This window comes from Aotus nancymaae, unplaced genomic scaffold (assembly GCF_030222135.1).
Source record: "Aotus nancymaae isolate 86718 unplaced genomic scaffold, 86718_ANA_hifiasm-v0.15.2.pri h1tg000010l, whole genome shotgun sequence".
Taxonomy (NCBI): Eukaryota; Metazoa; Chordata; class Mammalia; order Primates; family Aotidae; genus Aotus; species Aotus nancymaae.
The window spans coordinates 17426965-17440335 of NW_026988421.1; the positions used below are offsets into that span (position 1 = coordinate 17426965).

The 13371-nt window shown below is 43.0% G+C and overlaps 1 long non-coding RNA gene across 1 annotated transcript; it reads right to left on the minus strand.

Annotated features, from left to right (window-relative positions):
- Positions 1-947: 947 nt before the first annotated feature.
- Positions 948-12247, minus strand: LOC105714128 (uncharacterized). The gene is made up of 3 exons (XR_001106751.3): positions 11317-12247; positions 10349-10524; positions 948-4967 (listed from the first exon to the last, which is right to left on the minus strand). It is a non-coding gene; the product is annotated as an uncharacterized LOC105714128 (long non-coding RNA).
- Positions 12248-13371: the final 1124 nt, after the last annotated feature.

The window sequence follows — 13371 nt, forward strand, 5'->3', positions numbered from 1 at the left end:
TTTTCTCCCAGAAAGTCGGGTTTGTTCTGGAAAGCAAGCAGTTTAGGTACTTGCAGATCAGCTTGGTTCTTTTGAGGCTTGTGGTTAAGCTTTTGTTAGAGTAGGGTCAAAGTAAACTTTCCTCTGGGCTAGTCTAGTTTTCTTGTTAAGGTTTGACTCTTTCAACTACTCTACTGAAAATCTCAGGTGTTCAAGGACTCTCTTCTTTAGTTGGTGAGAACCCGAGTATCTCCAAGCCCTATATGAACTCCAGAAACTGATTGCCTTACAGGTCCCTAACATTCTTTGCCTGGATTCATGGAGTTTTATTTTACATGTGCACATTTTAGTAGTTAGCAAACTCATGGAGTTATTTATTTATGTTCTCCCTCCTCTTGGGTTCTCTGCCCCCACAAATCCCAGTCTCCTCACTTACATCAAATTCTGATGTTTTCCACTCAGCGAGGCAGCCAGGTGCTGTTTAGGGTCCCCCACCTCATGGTCTGATCCAGAATGCTCCTCCAGACAGAAGGCCAGGAACTGTGGGACTTACCTCATTTGTTTTTCTTTTTTCAGAGATCACAGTCCTGTGCTGCCTCTTATTCAATACCTGAAAACAGCTGTTTCAAATATTTTATCCTGTTTTCTAGTTGTTTATCATAGGACAGTAAGTCCAGTCCCAGTTACTTCAACATTACCTAAGTGGAAGTCAGAAATGACTTTTTTCATTAAGGTGTATAAATTACTCTTGCATCCAACATCTTGCCAAATTCATAATTCTTACGAGTTTTTCTATTGATTCTATTGAGTTCACTGTGGAAATGTGTATCATCACCTGCAAATAAGGATAGTCTTTTTTCTTATTCTTTCAATTTCTGTTTTTTTCCTTTTTCTCATATTGTAGCATTAAACAGGATACTCAGTACTAGTTAGTAAAATGACAGCATGTGTCTTTATCTTGTTGGCAGTCTTAATGGAATATACTTGAATTGTTTTCATTAAGTTTAACTTTTGTCCAAGTTTTTGGCACCTACCATTTATCAACTTAAGGGAAGATCTTTTTAAATTACTTTTTTTCTGAATTAAAAAAATCATAATTAGGTGTTAGATTTTATTAAAAACGTATTCTGGATCTATTAAGATAACAATATAATTCTTCTTAGTACATTTTCTTTAGTACATTGATCCAGTGAATTACATTAAGAGCTTTTCTGAGGTTAAGCCATCTTTACCCTGTGAAATATACTCTACTTTGTCATTATTATTTTAGTTACATAGTTGAATCTTGTCGGCTAATGTTTATTTAGGATATTGTATTTTTCTGTTCTTATCTATTTTTCAATCGAAGCATATTTCTGTCATAAAATATATTAGCCAGCTTTTCCTCTTTCTGCTTTCTGAAACAACTTGTGTAAGGTAGGAATTATCTCTGACTTGACAATTTAATATAACTTACTTCTCAAACTGTCTGATACTGGGACTTAGAGTGGACAGTTATTTGATCACTGTGCCTATTACTTTATTAGTTATTTCTATTAAATGCTTCTATTTTTCTTATTCCAATTTTGGCTTTTTAATTTTTCTGGCATTTGTTTTGCCTAAGTTTTCAAATATTTTGGTATATAGGTGTTCATATAGTCTCTAGTCTCTTACTTCATCTAGATATTTTTGTTTTCATTATGTATCTATTTATTTATATATTCTCTCCACTTTTAAAAAATCAATCTTTCATGACAAATCTTCATGGTGAAAGAACTGCTTGGTATCTTGAGTGGGGTGGTGAATACATGAATCTAAAGGCAATAAAACTGCATAGAACTAAGCACACACATACACAAATGTGTACAAGTAAAACTGGGAAATTCTGAATAAAATAAGTGTATTGTATCAATGTTAATATCCTTGTTAAGATACGGCACTGTAGTTTTGCAAAATGTTAGCATTGGAGAAAACTGGGTAGAATGCATAGGTTCTCTCTGTATTCTTTCTTACAATTGATTGCATGTGAATCTGCAATTCTCTCAACCAAAATTTTAATGAAAAATCAGTTTTTCAGAAGTTTTCTGCTTCTTTTTAATCTTTTCAAAATAGTAGCTTGTGGTTTTGTTAGTCTCGTCTTTTGTTTTATTGTTCTGTTTCATTAATTTCTATCCTTATTTTCATTATTTCTTTCCACTATGTTTTTTCAACTTTTTTTTTCCAATTTTGGTTTAGATTTGAAAGCTTAGATATTTGTTTTCAGTAATTTCAGTTTTTTGCAAATGTATTTAAAGACATAATGTATCTTCTTTTATTCATTGCAAAAATTTTGATATATAATTTTTTATTTTCTCTTAGCTTTAAGTATTTTAGAACTTCCTTTGTGATTTCCTCTTTGACCCAAGAGTTATTAAACAGTATACATTTTAGATACCTAACAGACATAATTTTTAAAAACTAATAATTTGATATTTGTTTCTTATTTTCCCCAACATGATTAAGACATTAATGTTAATTCTTTAGAATGTATTGAGGCTTTATTTATGGCAAGTCTATGCCAATTTTTGTACATTCCATGTGTGCTCAAAAATGATGTATGTTCTGTGTTAAATGCAAAGTTCTTAAAACACCTACTAATTATGTTATGGATGTTCCTTGGCCTTCATTTTTATTCATTTGTTTGGTTTTTATTTTTGGTCCAATCTGGGAATATCTGTTTTGTTTTGATCAGTGAATTTAACCTATTTAATGAGACTGTTACATTCAGCTAATTTCTGTCACTTTATGTATTTCCACTTACCACACTATGTCAAGTCCTTTAGAAACAGAACCTGAGATGAGCATCCTTGTTTAAGTGATTTATTGGAGAAGAGCTCTCAAGAGAGGGAGAACAGGGAATCTGGACAGGGCAGGAAAAACCACAGAGTATTCTTTTAGCTGGAGATGCTTCCATTCTCAGGGAAGCTGGTGCCCCAAACTGCTAGGCTGGAGTCACCTGATAGTCACCTGCTGCTCCCAGAGAAGATGGAGAAAGCAGCCAGCTTCCCTGGGCAATGTGAGAAAGAGGAAAGAACAAAATGAAAAAGCACTTGCAGACCTTTGGGCCTGACCTCTTCCACTTCGGTGCTTCCATTCCTCAGCCTGGGGGTCCAGTCACCTTCTGTCTCCTCAAGGCCCCTTACAGTCTACACAGGCATTTTCCAGTTCCATTCCCCTTCTTCTTGCCTCCATGGCATCTGCAGGGCTGGGTAAAAGGAGGAGTAAGCAGCCTCTGTCTGTTTAGCATCTTGTCAAAAACCAGATGGTCTGCTTTTTCTGTTTCCCTCTTCTTTTGTTCCAGATTGTATTAGTCCATTCTTATGCAGCTAATAAAGACATACCCAGGATTGGGTAATGTATAAAGAAAAGAGGTTTAATTGACTCACAGTGCAGCATGGCTTGGGAGGCCTCAGAAAACTTACAATCATGGTGGAAGTGGAAGCAAACACATCCTTCTTCATATGGCAGCAGGAAGGAGAAGAATGAGCAAAAGGGAAAAGCCCCTTAAAAATCACCATATCTCGTGAGAACTCACTCATTATCACAAGAACAGCATGAAGGTAACTGCCTCCATGATTCAATTACCTCCCACCAGGTCTCTCCCATGACATGTGGGGATTATGGGAACTACAATTCAAGATGAGATTTGGGTGGGGACACAGTCAAACCACATTGAGATTCTTCCAAGGACACAGGTTCAGCTTTGGTATGTGAATCAGAGGCTAGCCTGAGTGACAGCCTGCACTCGTAGTAGCCTCATTTTTTTCCAAAACTGGTCCCTTCTGCCTTTCCCAGCAGGTTCCTCTGTGCCTCAAATGGGTTGGCTTCTGCTGGGGACCCACAGTCCTTGGATTGGTCCCCGCATGCCTGTCTCCCTGGGTAAAGGCTCTTCAGATGTAAGCTAAGAATGCCCTACCCATTGGATCCCATACATGCCAAAATGTTTGAAGTGGCTGATAGAAAAAGAAAAAAGCAGGAAAAGGGGCATATAAATTTAGAAAGAAAAACACAAAGCTAGAGTGATAAGTCATATACACAAAGAGGTAAAAGAATTCTTTCACAAAGATTGTTGGACGTGAGCCCCAACTTTACCTGACAGCCACGGTAAACTAGGTGGGCACTGGCTCTCATTCTTCAGCTGGAGATTATCATTGACTGTTAATCTGGTAATAATCCAGTGTTTGTTGATGGAAAATAAGCAAACATTTCTCATTTTTAAAGTCCCTGTTTTTCAAATGCCTATGTATCTTTAACCAATTTGGTTAAACTCCTTTTCTTTTATCTGGATTTTCTTCAAAGTCTTCAAAAAAATAATCACTAACATTCTTCTTGAATTCTCTTCCTGCTGACAATGGCCAATTGATGATTTGTTCAAGTACCTGCTATGCTCTAAAAGTGTTCAGAGCTGTGGGGGGTGCTGTCAACATCTCAGAGAGGTACACTGAGGGTTCCAGCAGAGACTCCAGGCTCAGAAAGCTTCAGTTTGTCTCCCAGCTCTGCCCTTGAAAAGCATGCAGTCTTACTAAGCTCTGAGCCTCCAGGTCCTCATCTAGAAAATGTGAGTTAGAAGAATGTCCATCTCATAGGGTTGCTGTAAGAATTCAATAAGGTGAAGAATACAGAGCACACACGTAAGGTGAGTTAAATGTCATCATCATCATCACAGTAGGAGCTGCCATTGACTGGCTCTTATTAGCGTTGGGCCCCGTGCTAAGAGCTTCTCATTTGATTCCTCATTTAGGCCTCCCAGGAGCTCTAGGAGCAGGCAAGCATTTTAATAATGAGAAAACTACATTATGGCTCTTACTACGGGAGGAATCTGCAGGTAACCTCTCTCCTTCTTCTTTGAAACAAGTGGAAGCTGATGTCTGGAGACAGGAGAGCTTGCTATGATTTCTCAGGGCACAACCAGCCCTGCTCCCGGCACCTGGAACATCTGGAACATCTCTGCTTCATCTTTCTGCTTCCATCTTATTATTGGGTTAAAAATAAAATAAGAAGATGTACCTTCACTGTCCTTTCCATGATAGGAGGCCTCTGCTTTTCTGGGTGGGAGGTGTAGTATTGGGCTCAAATGATGTGTATGTAGTTGTGTGTGTTGTCTCCTCCTGGAACAATTTATTTCATACTTTGAAGCCTTGTGCTGGTTTTTTCTATGTTTTGTTTTGTTTTTTGTTACAAACTATCCCCATTTCACAAGTAGCCTCAAGCAACAATTAGTCCTGCATGTAATTTCTGAATCAAATGATGGGTTTGGGTGAGAACTGTGCTGAGCAGTTTGGAAGCAGATGTAGCCCGAGGTGAAGTCACTCCCTGTGTTTGAGGGGAATCTGGGAGGGCATGGAGGGAAGGAGGGCAGGTGCACAGCCTGGTGTATGGCCCAGAGCTCTAAATTGGGACATGCTTGACTAATTCCCTGGAACCTGTTCATATGTTAATCTATGTGGCACAAGGGACTTTGTAGGTGTGCTCCCCTAACATGGGAAGATTACCCTGGATTATCTGGTGATCACAATATAATCAAACGAGTCCTTAAAAGGGGAGACCCCTTCCTGACTATAGTTAGAGAGAGATGTGACCACAAAAGAGCTGCCCAAGAGAAGCAACATAGTTGGTTTTGAAGATGGAAGAAGGAAGCCATGAGCCAAGGAAAGCAGGTGACCTCTAGAAGATTAAGAAGGCAAGGGAATGGCTTCTATCCTGCAGCCTCTGGAAGGAACACAGCCCTGTTGACATCCTGACTGTAGCCCAGTGAGACCCGTGTCTGGCTCTTGGAAGATAGAAGATGCATGTTGTGTTCAGCCACTAAGCCAGAGATAATTTGTTACAGCTGCATAGAAAATGAATACAGCCTGGCCCCAGCTCTTCCTTTGACTAGCCCGAACACTTTGACCATGGCACTGAACTCTCTGTGAGCCTTGGTGTCATCATCAATAAAATGGGGATGTGTTCATGTTTTATCACCCAAAACATTCTAAGCCTCTCCAGCCCATGGGGATGGGTAAAGACAGTTTAACAACATATGAATGTGTGCCACTGCCCTGGACCTGAGTCAGTGGGCACTTGACAAGTCTCTTCCCTCCCTGCATTCCCAGAAGACAGAGGACCTACCTCCCAAGCACTCTGAGGAAGCAAGTCATTTCCTTCCTCTTTCTGGGTTTCATATCTTCTCATTTGCAACTTGAAAGTGTTGAACAAGGTGATCTCTAAGTTTCCTTCCATCGCTAAAGATCTTTCACATATAACTGTATCTTTCTTTCATTTTCTGAATACATTTTAGAAATTTATCCCAACTCAGGGCCATTGTGGTAAGTGTCAGCTTTCTCTGTACAAGGCTGTCATTGTAGACTGTAGACTCTTGAGTGAGTGAGTCGAAACTCAGACTGTGGCAGAGCCCAGAATTTGTTTTGAAATGTGTAAATACATGTTTAGTTTGTAAAAAGGTGAAATAAAAATAGCTCTACCCACCTTTCTGATGAACATCTGGAGATGAAAACCATGGCTTGAACACGTACAAGTGGTGCCAGGCATGAAAGCGCAATGGGGTGGGGATGAAGTGGAAAACCAGGAATGCAGAGGAGTCATCCTCCTCTGGCCTCAACAAGTGTAAAATCCACCTGCTCTGCTACTTCCCCAGGTTAGTGTGAAAAGACACAGGGAGGTTTATGTGGACCTATCTTATAATAGTTGCATGTGACTCTTTCTTTTCCCTCCTTCCTGAGTATAGGCTCAGCCTTCCAGGACAATGTCATCATGTCAAGAGAAAAGTGAAGACCAGAGAAGAAAAGTGACTGGTGTAAAGTCACACTTTCTTCTCTGATAGCCAGTCATTCATTAAATCATGCCCATTATATCAGTCAGGATGGGCTAAGCTATGCTGTAGTAACACATAGGCCCCAAACGCGGTGACTTAAAATAGCATGCTTTATCTCTTGTCTATCCTCCAAGTTCACCATGGTTGACAGGGGGTTCTGTTCATCGTAATCCTGGAGGGTCCTAGAGTGGCAGAGCAGGTATCATTTCAAACAATATGGTTGCCATATCAAAGAGAATGAGAGAGCTTTGGAGGGTCTAGTGCTCTGGCCTGAAAGTGACGCAGGTCACATCTGCCCACATTTATTGGTCAGAACTAGTCACAAGGCTACACAGGGACAACAAAGGAAGTACAAGCCTACTCTGGGCAGCAGAGAGCTGAGAATATTTGGCAGAGAGCATACAGCCTGTGCGTTGGTCCTTTGGGCCCCACCACCCTTCATGCTACCTCTTCCACAAAGCCTTTCCTCATCCCCATAGACTGCATTCTTGAAAGTTCTCTTTGTGATGCTCTCACCTGGCAGATGGGGAAAGAGGAAGTATGAATTGTATTGTTGAACTGCAAGAGCTATAAGCAGGAAGCACGTGTCCCAAGTACGTTCTGAGCTGCAGTTGGCTTGCTTAAGTGGTGTGCCAGGAGTTGGCTGTGTTTACTTAGTGCTGACTAATGAGTGTGAGCAGAAGTGACCTGTGCACTTTCAGTCCTTTGGCTTTTCGCTTTGGAGAAATAGGGTCCCAGCAGACATGGGGCTGTGGTCCAGGAGAGTTGACTAATACTGTATCCAGCATCTGCTATAACCCTCCTGGGAGTGAACCCCTTGCCTGGAAAAGCACCCTGCCTTGGGACCCAGGGTGGGCACTGAGATGGCAGACTGTGTTGTGTTTCTACTTCCTTGTTATCTATCTCTTTCCTTTATTAAAAATTTGTGGTTATAAAGACTCAATTTGATTTTCTCATGTGGATGGGCTAGGAAGCCTTGGGAGAAACTGTACCCTCTGCTCTTATTGTTTCTGGCTAATTCAGGTGCCAGCTGCAACAGTTTCAAGCCTACCTCCAAGGTGGAGGAGCTGTCTCTTGCCTCTGCCATCCCCTCTGAGTGCTGGTCTAGACTTCCTTCACGACACGCCTCACTCTCCACTCGTGTTCAGTAAGTTGCCTGCATACTTGCACTTCTCCATGTGCTGACACTATTTCAAGCACAGGATGACATCTTCTAACTCTACCCCAGATGGAGCCCAGTGCTTAGCAGAAACTGTTCCCAGCCTGGATTGTCATACAATATTTGTTGACTAAATATTGTCAGTATCAGAGTGGAAAGGGGTAAGGCCCAGTGCTGCTAGTTTTTAATTAGCCCCTAGGTGATTCGAATGAGAAGCCAGGATGGAAAAACACTGCCATAGTCCAACACCCTCATTTCAAATGAGGTAGGAGAATAGGGTCTGGGGACAGGGACCCTAAGGCTGATTTGTGCTGACTTCCTAGAACTGAATTGAAAGGAAAACCCCAACTTTCCACATCCAAGTAACAAAAGGATCAGAGGCTACTCCCTTTGCACTCCCCTCTTTCTGTGTCATAGACGAAAAAAATGAAAAGTACCTCTGATTGGTCCCCTCCTGCAATCAATCAGACTGGTCATGGGCCTAGTCTTCATTTGCATAGGGCTGAAACTTTGTAACTTTACTTCAGTCTCTGGTCCCCTCCCACAATCAATCAGACATTTGCATAGGATGTAACTTTGTAACTTCATTTGCATAGGATGTGACTTCACCTTCCACAACCAATCAGACTGGTCACAGGCCACTACTTCATTTACATAGGGTATAAATCAAGTAGCCAATGGGAAACCTCTAGAGGGTATTTAAACCCCAGAAAGTTCTGTAACCAGCACTCTTAAGCCACTTGCTGGAGCCCGCTCCCACTCTGTGGAGTACACTCTGTAGAGCGTACTTTCCTTTCAATAGATCCGTGCTTTTGTTGCTTCATTCTTTCGTTTTGTTTCTATGTTTTGTCCAATTCTTTGTTCAAAACCAAGAACCTGGATATCCTCCACCAGTAACAGAAAGATGGGGAAACAGTCTCAGAATGGGGAAGGGACACGTGCCAGGGCTTCACAGCTAGGGAGTAACAAGGCAGCTGCTTGAAGCTCAGCATGCCTTCACCTCCGCTCCCTCAGAACCGCATGCATGTCACAGTTGGAACTACATTTCTGCACCTCTGACACCTAGCACGGAGCAAGCGTGCTGAATAAAATGGATATGGGATAAATTATTCCTACTTCCAAATCGATACATTTAATTTAATTTTTATTTAACAATTGTAATGCACCAACACTATATAAATGCTTTACAAATAACACTGAATCCTTGAAACAATCCTTTGTGATCATTACAACTTACTTCCCTCATTTTACAGTTGAGGACATGGAGGCACAGAGGGGTTAAGCAACTTCCCCAGGGTCACAAACCTACCAAGTGGTGGAATTGGGACTCAAATTCAGGTCATCTAACCTGAGGGTCCAAGTGCATAATAACTACACTCTGCTGTGTCTTGTCATACCAGCAGGGAGGGCCCCTTACCACTGCGGTTCTAACAGCTTAACTCAGTAACTCTGTGCTCAGCAGGCTCCTATAGGGCCCACCTTTTTTTTTTTTTAGTTTTGTAGCACCTTAGACTTTGTGTCCAGTTTCCTTTTCTGTCAAAACCTACCTGTGCTCTGCCCCACCCCTTCCCTCAGGGACTTGTTATCTACAGATCAGATAACTTCCAGAGAGCTGGGAGATGCCAAAGGTAATGATTTTCAGTGTTGACAGTTTTACCCAAGGCTGGCCCAAAGCAGATAACATACGTGGGGGTAGCAGCAAGTTGGTGATACAGGCGGCTTAGCACGTGGAAATGCAAATGCACACACTCTGAGTGGCCCTATTTAGAGTAACATCTTCTAGGAATCAACCTCAAAGCGCACCCAGGCAAGGCTTTGTTTAGAATGCCACAGGCTCGAGGAGAAATGAGAAACTGCAAGCATTCTGTTGTCCCAATGCAGTCACCCTGGCATTGGCAAGTGGCCATTCTATCTGGAGCCTTTGGGAGCCATATAAGGGGGTCTCTGATCCACCACCTCTTTGAGCTCAGAATGTTTCAATGAGAAGGTTGTTCAGCTTGTGAGTGGAGCTTTCAGAAGCTGAGGGGAGGCCAGGTACGGTGGCTCACGTCTGTAATCCCAGCACTTTGGGAGGCTGATGTGGGCCAATTGCTTGAGGTCAGGAGTTTGAGACCAGCCTGGCCAACATGGCAAAACTCCATCTCCACTAAAATATATATGTGTATATATACATATATATATAAATTAGCTGTGAGTGGTGGTACCTGCCTGTGATCCCAGCTACTTGGGAGACTGAGGCAGGAGAATCACTTGAACCCAGGAAGTGGAGGTCGCAGTGAGCCGAGATTGCCCCACTGTACTCCAACTTGGACAACAAAGTGAGACTTCGTCTCAAAAATAATAATAATAATGAAATAAAGCTGAGGGGAAATACTCACAGACACCTGGGAGTTCCTGGACAGAGCCTGGAGGTTGCATGAAAGACAAGCAGCTCCCGTGAACAGAGAGAGCACGGACATGTTCAGCCCCCGTGGCCTGCGCTCTGAGCTGGGTCCTGGAGGATGCCGAATACACTGGAGATGCTCGTCTCAGACTCTCAATGAAGTGCTCTGTCCTAAGAAAGAATTTAAAAATTCCTAAGAATTCAAAAGTGCATTCTAGTTGTGCTCTTCTCAGAAAGAAAACCTCCGAATTTCCAAATGATAACCACACATGGATTTGTCACCACTCTGGAGCAGGCGGAGTGAAATCAAGTTGGGAAAAGAGGAGAAAAAAGGGAAAGGTGAAATTCAGGGGAGCCTCCCAGGTTCTGGTTTGATGGATTATCTACACGAAGGTGCCTTGCTCTGGCCTGCAGGCGCCACGAGATGGCAGCATTTCTGAACATTCCAGATGGGCCTGGGGTCGCCCATCAGGGTGCCGGGGGGTCTTGGCCCTGTGTCAGGAGCACATCCTCCCTTAGGTTAGGAGGATTAACAGTCCCGACCTCAGGATGCTCTTGTCTTCAGCCAGAGACAGAGAAGAGAGACAGAGCAGAAGGGCTGGATCTCCCTGGTGCACATTTAGCTGTTTCAACAAAATCAGTCTTGAACCCAAGTGCCTGTTGGCCAGTGGCCACGTTGGAAGTTGGGCTGGATTGTCTTCGTTTATCTGAGAAATGAAGGCTTTGGGACCAGACATTGTGTGGGGGCCAAGTGACTTTATGACACTTTAGAAAGTTTGTCCCTGCCAGCCTCAGTCTGTGTGCCCTGGATGACTCCATCTATTGGACATGGCAGGGCACCAATGCCAGCATTCAGGCTTCCACCCCACCGCCACCCTGGACCTCTGCTCCCATCATTATTTGGTGTGAAATAATGGACAGGTTTTTGCCATGAAAACTCTTCCTGGTATCTGACTTACATACCTTGTTCATTCATTCACTTTCCAATGAAGATTTATTCAGCACCTTCTATGAGCCTAGTGTTCTGCCAGGTCCTGGGGACACAAGAATGACTGTTCTGCTGTCGGGGAGCCTGCCTCTAATGAAAGGGGGTAGAATTAATTAATCAAAATTACAGAAGTGCTGTGTAGGGTTCTCACTTATAAGTGGGAGCTAAACATTGAGTACTCTTGGACATAAAGATGACAACAATAGACACTGGGGACTAGAGGGGAAGGGACAGAGGGGACCAAGGGCTGAAAAACTACTGGATACATGTTCACTACCTGGGTAATGGGATCAATCATACCCCACACCTCAGCATCGCACAAAGTACCCATGGAACAAACCTGCGCATGTACCCGAGACTAAAATAAAGGTTAAAATTGTTTTCTTTTAAAGTGCTATGTAGGAAAAGTGTAGGGTGTTATGGCAATGACTCTAAAAGATTCATCACTTAGAAGCTGTTGACCTTGGTGTATGGTCTCTGAGGTTTTGCAGGAGGCTTAAAGAATTAACACACGTGGGAATGCGTGGCATACTGTGGATGCCTAATGAGTTCTGCCTGCCATTTTCATTACTGTTATGCATTCACAGTGCTGGGGGTCCTAGTCACACAGACTATGCATGCAACCGATGGGGCAGCTTTGACTTAACCTCTCAGAGTCTCAGCATCCTCGTCTGTAAAAAGGAATAATAATATCGGGATTGCCACAGGACTGTGGTGGGGATTAATGAAGTATGGAAAGAGTGTTTAGTATTTAGCTGAGTACTTGGGGTCTGCTATGATTATTGGATCTAGACACCACAATTATCAAAACTAAATATGCAGGCTTGAACCGCATTTGGAGTCATAACTAAAGCCCCAGGGTGCCTTTCAAGCTGTGTGTTTGGCTAAATGATGGCCAATTTTCATCTAATAACTCCTTCCTCTTTCTACTAACTGAAGGAGTTGTTCAGAGAGTTAACCGAGTATTAGTGTTATCAGCTGCTATCTCAGAGCATTCAAGATACGGTCAGCGCTCATCTCTATAAAGCAGAAAAAGGACTTGTCCAACCATCTGGTGAGTCAAGTCAGTAGAGAGTCAGCTGAGGGAGGAAGGAAAGGAGGCCACTGCCTTGATTGTCTTCTACGGTGGGGTTATGGGTCCCTATATACGTCACCTTGTGTAACCCTCAGGGCAGCCCTGAGACAGAGGCCCTTGTATCAGCATCCCCATTTTACAGATGAGGAAATGGAGGCCAAAAGCCACACAGCAAATATGAGATGGAACTGGGCTTAAACCCAGGTCTGTTTGACTCCAAAGCCTGAAGTCTCTTCATAGCACAAAGCTGTGTTAAGTGATTTGATGGACTCGACTAGAATGTTACTACTTAGCTTGTCCCCAAGTCAAAAAAAAGGCATGCAAATGTTTGTTGAATTGGGCTATCTGTCAGCTCCACATGTGAACAAACTAGGTTGCTAGAAAACTATGAAATGGGTATTCTACCAGCTTCTATGAGGCTGTTTGCTTCCGCCCAGCCCCTGCTCAACTTCCCCTAGGTGAGCTGACTTTTGTGGGTGGATTGCTAATCTGTGGGACAGGGGTTCCCTGAGGGCTTGGACCTCATTCCAGCACTATTCCCAGCTCATCTGAGCTTGAGGAAGCCAATCAGGGGTGCACCCCCTTGTCTCAAGTCAATCAGGGGTGAAGTTAACCCCGGTCAGACCCCTGAGAGAAGGCCCTTTTTAGGTCCCCACAGGAAAGGGAAACACTAATGTCTCCAAAGAGCTTTTTTCACTCAAGCAGGACAACAGTAACATCCACCAACCCTGCTGAGCTGAGGAAGGTGGGGTCTCAGCTTAGCTCCACATGCAAGGTGCCACCGCGCTCTTCTTCCCACCTTGGTTCTTAGGACGTCCTGGCAGAGCATTGACTGAAGTGGTTCTCAGATAAAGGAAAATTTGTGTTGCCAGAATGCTTGAGGTTTGAGGGTTTGGGTCAATGGGGTATCAAGTATGACTCAGACAGCTAACTTATTTCCTCCTCAACACGTTTG